The sequence below is a fragment of the Amblyomma maculatum genome, chromosome 2 (genome assembly GCF_055883805.1).
Source record: "Amblyomma maculatum isolate TAMU_Amacu chromosome 2, ASM5588380v1, whole genome shotgun sequence".
Taxonomy (NCBI): Eukaryota; Metazoa; Arthropoda; class Arachnida; order Ixodida; family Ixodidae; genus Amblyomma; species Amblyomma maculatum.
The window spans coordinates 215,806,632-215,814,206 of record NC_139345.1 but is presented as its reverse complement, the minus strand read 5'-3'; the positions used below and the strand labels follow the sequence as shown (position 1 = coordinate 215,814,206).

The 7,575-nt window shown below is 46.4% G+C and overlaps 1 pseudogene; it reads right to left on the bottom strand.

Annotated features, from left to right (window-relative positions):
* Positions 1 to 2,341: 2,341 nt before the first annotated feature.
* Positions 2,342 to 3,031, bottom strand: LOC146201275 (uncharacterized; annotated as a pseudogene).
* Between the last annotated feature and the right edge of the window lie 4,544 nt (positions 3,032 to 7,575).

Sequence of the window (7,575 nt, the reverse complement as noted above, 5' to 3'; positions counted from 1 at the left end):
TCGTGCTCTAAGGTTGCTATGTTTCTCTTGACCAGCGTGGCCACCCTGCATTTTTCTCCCAGATTGCTGCAAAAACTTTGGTATCCGGTCAATTTGACTTGATAACCTCCGGTCTCCTGCAGTGCTATAGCAATCGGTTTGTCGTCTAGATTTTCTAGGTGCTGCTGCAGTAGTGCCCTTTTGCGTCGGTACCCCCGGCAATTCCATTGCCATATGGTAGCGTTCTCTTTCTTATTTCGGTTCGTGTCCATTGTTGGAGTATACTATTTGTTCTAGTTTCGTCATCTATCAGCGATGCCGCTTAGCGCCACAAGGATTTGGTCTATCGACCCCTTTATGTCGCCCAAGGCGTTAAACCTGTAATTAATTTCTTGCATTCGTGCATCTATTCGTCCCTCTAGCTGTGTAAACCGCGTGCTTAGTTCTTCTACTCGCGTTTCTAGCTTTTCAATTTTGCTGCCGAATCTGCTTGTTAGTTTCCTTTCGAGTACCAAGAGAGGGTCTGACTCGCCCGCCTTCCGTTTTACTGGTGGGGGTTTAGTTACCTCCGCGTCCATTTTTTCTTCCCCATTTTCTGTTACCTGTTTCGCCTCTGCTGGTTTTTGTATTACCGCAACGTGAACAGGAGGCGTTTCTGGTCTAGATCTGTTATTGTTAAGTTCTGCCATCATTTTTCTTAGCTCTGCAATTTCTTATCCTTGCCTTTTTATATCGGCTTCCTGTTTTTCTATTTTTGTTTTTAGCTCTGCGTTTTCTTTTTTTAGCGCTATAGTTTCTGGGCTAGCCTGGGAGGCCTTGCTCGCGTAGCTTACCGCTGCCGTTTGGTGCCCCGTCTTGGGTAGTCGCAAGTCCTCCCTGGAGGGTAGGCACGGGAACTCCTTGTCGTCCGCAAGTACCACACTCGGCCGGTGGTTGGGTTCCCGGAGTTGGGTCTTCTTCGGAAGACGATGACGTAGATGATGACGTTGCCGAGGCGAGAGGGGAACCCACGGTCCAAGATGTAACGATGTTCCTATTGTTAACAGACACTATAACCACTGGTGACGTGACAGTGGTCGCGCCATCATCCCTGCACTGATAGGTGGGCACTTGCCGAGAACAGTCCAATCTGCAGAATAAAAAAGCAGGACGGGGCAAAAAACGTCCGCATAGGGGCCGCTCATCCTTCCTCGCTGTATAAATCGTTCCAGAGCAGGGAATTTATATATTTGGAAGACGATGACGTAGTTGGTGACATCGCCGATGCGAGAAGGGGACCAACGGTCCATGACATAATCATGGTTTTATTGTTAACACGCGCGATAACCAGTGGTGACGGGATGGTGCTTGCGCCATTATCCGTGCACAGACAGGTGAGCACGTGCCGGGAACAGTCGAGATCTGCAGAATAAAGGCGGAAAACGAGGCGTACCGTTTCCGCATGGTTGCCGCTCCTCCTAGCCGACTCATTTATATATTCTGGTTACATTCCGTGCATTTTTGTATCACCCAGTTGATGGTATGTATATGATCGATATAGTACAGCACCTTTCCGAAACACCGCTTGATATTTTGCTTGATTGCAGTCTAAGGTTGTCCTGATTTTATTTGCGATTACCTTAGTAAATACGTTATACGTAACAGACAGTAAGCTGATTGGTATTCATTTTTTCAAGTACTTAGCGTCCCCTTTTTTATCAATTAAGATAATGTTTTTGTTCTTCTATGGTTCCGGTACCGTCGATGACACCGGGCACAGTGCATACAGGGTAGCCAGTTTACCTAGCACGATATCCCCCCGTCCTTCAACAAATCGAGTTACCTGATCCTCTCCAGCTGCATTCTTAACCTCGTCCTTCGTCAATGGCGGAACACCTGACTGCTTTTCCCTATTGCCAATCTCATTATTGTCCTTACTACTTTGGCTACTGTAGAGATCAGTTTAGAACTCCTCGGCTATATTGACTATCTTGTCCATATTCGTGATGGCGTTGCCTACCTTTTCCTATAGCGCATATATCTGAATTTTGCCTATGCCAATTTCTTCATCGTTAAGGCTTTCCCCGTTTTTTAGAGCATGCTCAGTTTTCTCTATGTTACACTTCCTTTTATCGGCCACTTTGCGCTTTTGATTAGCTTTGATATCTGTGCGAATTCTATCTGGTCTGTAGGATTAGAAGCTTTCATGCTTTGCCATTTCTTAATGAAACCTTTCGTCTCCTAGCTTACCGGTATCCTCTCTAATTACCCTACCACCTTCTTATCAGCGCGCTCAGAAATTGTAATTGTTTTGATTGTCGATATGGCGCTCCAGCTCTGTGGTGTTCAGCGGTGCGGTGACAGCGTGGACGGAGGGCGAGAACTACGGCGAAGAGACCTCAATGACGCGATCAGCGATCTCGGTAAGTTGGTCGAGAGGTACTGTAAGCTGATCCTGTAAAATTGCCTGGACTAGCGGTGGAAGTCGTTGATGCCAAAGTGCTCGCAGTAAGGAGTCCTGCACCTCTATGTTTCCCGCGAGAGCACGCATATGGCGGAGGAGCTGGGATGGCTTGTGCTCGGCAAGTTCTGTGGACTGTAGTTGCGGCACCTTCTAGTCTTTCGAGAGTGACAGGCGGCGTGTGAGTTCAGTCTTGAGGTGTTCGTAAAGGTTGGCCGTTTGTGGGTTGACAAGGGTATCCTGGACCACATTGGCGTAGCGGGCATCGAGATGGGCGACGACATAACCACAGCGGGTTTTGTTTTGCGTGATGTGTGCAAAGAAGAGCTGTGCCTCGACTTGGGCGAACCATGTCTCGGGCGAGTCGCACCAAAACGGCGGAAACTTGATATCGACACGGCAAACGTCGTGTTTTGCAGCGTGCGGGATACCGCCTGCTGGAGTTTTGATGTCCTCGGCGACATCGGCAGGATGCTGCTGCACGGAAGCGTTGAGTTGGCCGTGCCGTTCGTGCAGCTGTTGCTCTTGCTCGTCCATGGCGATGCGTTATTGTCCGTTGTCCGGGTCAGCAGATGTGGGATGTCGTTTCTGATGTAGGACGAATTCCCACATAATAACGTAACCACAGTTAATTCAATCAACGGTGGCAGCGGACAAGCATACCAACGCCACACTCGTCTCAGTAGCAGAAAAAGAAAACCTTGCTTTCCTGCCAGGCATCCTGTCTTTGTAGCCACCGTTGGTGATGCATGCCTCGGTTAACGCAGCGGTGGCGTTGTGTTTTATCGGTAAAGCAGTCCAGCATGTGGCCGTGTTACGTTGGGCCACATGCTGTTCCCCTGTCCATGATGAAGCAGTTCGGGGGCGCCGTTTCGCAGGAGAATGCACTCTAAGAAAAAAAAGGGTAGCAGGGGACCCCCTTTGGTAGGTAAAAATTTGCCGCATATGTGATGCCGTTCGGGGGTATACAGTGGCTTCCTCCGAGAAAAACCCATAACGACCCTCCACTTGCAGGAAACGCGTCAATGCGACACCGTAGAAATATTCCGCGTTGCCTTCTTCAGTGTGGTCAGCTCGAAACTTTTCAGGGGTTGAGCACAATCCCATTGTTACAACGAAATGACTAATTTGGGAATCACATTGCGTTTTTTGAGCGCCAGAAGGCTGCCTTGAAAGTTGCAGGTGATTCCTGTTTGGGGCGCCCTGCAAATCCTCTAAGTAGGGTGCCTCGATACCAGCGCCGCCGTACAGGGTGGTGACACCCTTTGGCATGCCTCGTGCCGCCGCGCTCGCCATGTTGGGGCAAGGCGCTTCCTGCCGTTGCTGCGGAATGTCCGAAGCGGTTGCGCTGGGTGCTGGGCGATTGAACTGTGTTCAGTCGCGAGAACTAGCATGCCAGGCTGTTGTGTTCCGTTGTGTGCTGGCTCAGCAAAAAAGAAAAAAAAGGAGCCAGATGTTTTCGTTCTTCATGGGATAAGAGACGGAGAAATGTATGGGACGCGAAAGTGAAGCGTGAAGACTGCGAAGTAAGCCACAATACCTGTGCTTCTTTTATGCATTCATAATTTTTTTGAGCGAATAGGTGCATTTCAATCGTGTAAAAAGGTCTAGCGCAGACACAGACCACTAAAAAGATGACAAACACACACAAGCGCTTGCGTATGTGCGCGTGTCGTCTTTCTTGCGGTATGTATATGTTTATACGAAATCGTTTCAAAAGATATTTTTGTACTCGCCCAACGCAGTTACGCACTCCTGTTTGGAATGACATTATCTCACGCCGCTTCACCCATCTGCTTGTAAGCACGAGCTTTGTGCGGTTTTTGGCTTCCCCATCTAGCATTGTGCGCAACAGATTTTGGTCTGCCTTCTTCAACGTTGAAGGAGGTCGAAGCATCGCATTGCCTGGCAACGCGAGTAGCGCGCTGTGTTTTTAAGGGTAAATTTTGAATTTTCAGCGTACGTGAGGGCTTATAAACTAAATATATAATTGCGTCTGCTTATGATGTAGTAACTCGGGGAAATTTAGTGTAACTTTCAGTGAGTGACACTCGACTTTAGTATCATACGCGTAGTGTCACACAATAATATCTGTTGAGGATCTGCCTTTCTGTGTTCATAGCCGCACCAAGAACACGTGGAGAAGGTCGAGCCTGGTATTTGTCAAAGGAATGCACCATTTTACCCTTTCGATCGTTACCCTTTACACTCGATCTTGAAAGCTGGTGGCAACCGCCGAGGCTTCAGATTCACACAGATTACATTTCCTCTGTTCTTCTCGGGAAATAATACATTGGAGAGCGACGGATGGCATGTCATCTCGCGACACAGTAGGAAGTGAGACGCAGTTTGTAACAGTTATTTTGGTCGAAAAAAAAAAACATCCCGTGAGTTGGCCGCGCTGGAATTTGGCAAGTGGGATTATCGTTAGTACAATATTTCGCGAAACCGAGATAATAGGTCCCCTGAAGCCGTTCTTTTTTTATTATACACAGGAGCAGTTTTACGCGAGGTTTTTGAGATTCGCAATAATATAAAAAGTTGGGTTCTCACGAAAATTTGGCCGTTTTAAGCATATGATTGGCAGCCCGACAAGTCTCAAAGAAACTGCTCTCGTGAGCTGGAAGGTGTAGCGGCATCATCTTGTGAAAGCGGTCCTGAGGAAGCAAGGTTCTTGCGCAGTACAACAGTTCATCCCGAATGCAGCTTTTCCTTCCCTGTATTATCATTACGCATCGCGAGGCGATATTCACACCCTGTTGTAACCGCAAGTAGTCGTCGGAGGTTAAGCAAATTTAGGTGAAGCTAAATTTGACTGCTTGACACACGAATTAGTGCAGTCGCTGGTTTGGCATCCATGGAAAAATTTTGCGATCGTACATGTAAATATCGCATTGCTTCCATAATGTTTTCATTATTTCATTCATTTGCGTGCACACTACAAAATACGCAAAATGACTGTTTCGTCGCCTATCTCATTTCAGCGCCAGTTCGAGGGCAAACACAATGTATGGACGGTGACTCCTCAAGTCAACAGCTGTCCCGACATTGTTTGATTGCGTGTAAAAATTTTTGCGCGTGATACCCAAAGCTTATGAACAGACTGTTAGAGCGGTGTGGGACGATGCGCTTGCGCATTTACTTCAGTTGGCTAAGTCAGCCAGAAAAATCGAATGATGGGTACGGCAGCAAAACTGTAGCTGGCGCCAACTTTTATTAAAAGATGTCTCCTAGGCGTGCATCTAAAATCAGCTTCAAAGTCTTAATGAGGATTGTTTTGGAATAAAATGCCGTGTGCATCAGCATGCGACACGTGTCAAAGGTTGATTTACGCATTGTTTTTTGCTATGTCTTTTCTACGGTTTACGATGGGCCATTGCGATACAAATTATTTTCGTTATACGGCTCCCTGAAACGTACACATGGTTGTTGATCTATAGCAATAGACGCAATTGAATGTTATGCATCTCATAAACTCATTCATGTCCGGCAGTGCAAAATGCATTGCTTTAAAAAACAGCCAGTCGTCAAAATAACCGCATTTGACATCCGTGACGGCGAAACAGTAAATGCTTACCATCTGCAATTTGATAATTTCCTCTTAGAACTACGCATGCTAGCAAGCAGTAGTTGCTTTCAAATTTTTTTTTCGAGCAAAAAAGCGCCCAGGATTGCGAGTATGTGTGTAAAAACGGTACACAGTTGAGCCTGCTAGCGCGAGCGCGTGCTGAACAAGAAATCGGACCGACGCTCCATAGCCCGCCGTATCTGAGCTTGCCCCAACATGGCGCCGTCGACGGCGGTGTCTCCACCCTGTACGGCGGCGCGCTACATCGAGGCACCCTACCTCTAAGAAGCCTAGGAAATCTCTTGAAGGAGTTGTCATACTCTCCGTTCAAATTTGGCCACCTTTCTGAGCTGTATCAGAGTTTCATGTGTATCAGCGTCATACAACGTGAGCTTAAGCATCATTGAGAAGATTAGGCTTTTAAAAGGTGACAGCTTTATTATTAGTGCTTATTAAACAGTGTTACCGGTTGAATATTTTCCAACGTCCACATAATAAAACAAAAACAAAAAGCACAGGAAGCAGAAATCCGAAACTACATTGACTTTTAAAGCTACTTATGCTTAATAACACATGTGATCTAAATCATAAAATGAACCAAACAGTTACAATTACTGAGCACGCTGTTAAGTAGGCAGCAGGATAGTTAGAGAGGATACCGGTAAGCTGAGGAGACGAAAGGTTTGATTAAGAAACGGCAAAATATGAAAGCTTCCAATCCAACAGACCAGATAGAATTTGCAGAAATATCAAAGCTAATCAATACGGGCAAAGTGGTCGATATAAGGCAGTGAAACATGAAGAAAATTCAGCCTGCTGTAAAGAACGTGGGAAGCCTTAAAGCGGTAAATAAATTAGCATAGGAAAAATTCATATATATACGCTAAAGGACAAGGCAGCCAACGCCATCACGAATATGGACACGATAGTCAAAATAGCCGAGGAGTTCTACACTGATCTCTGCAGTAGCCAAAGTAGTCAGGACAATAATGAGATGGGCAATAGGGAAAAGCAGTCAGGCGTACCGCCATTCACGACGGACGAGGTTAAGAAATTTTTAGAAATTATGAAAAGGGGGAATGCAGCTACAGAGGATCATCTAACTAGATTTGTTAAAATACGGCGGGATATCGTGTTAGGAAAACTGGCCCCACTGTATACGCTGTGCCCGGTATCACCGACAGTACGGGAACCATGGAAGAACAAGAACATTAACTTAATTCATAAGAAGGGGAGCGCTAAGTACCTGAAAAAATGCAGACCGTTCGGCTTACTGTCTGTTTTGTATAAAGTATTTGCTAAGGCAATCACTAATAGAATCAGGACAGCCTTAGACTGCAATCAAGCAAAATATCAAGCAGTGTTTTTGAGAAAGGGTGCTCTACTATCGGTCATATCCATACCATCAACCAGGTGATAGAAAGAATGCTCGGAATATAACCAGAATATATACATGAGACGGCAAGGTAGAGCGGCAACCAGGCGGACACTTTACGCCCTGTTTTTGTCTTTATTCTACAGATCTTGACTGTTCTTGCCACGAACTTCCCTGTCTGTGCATGGATAATGGCACAACTACCATCCCGTC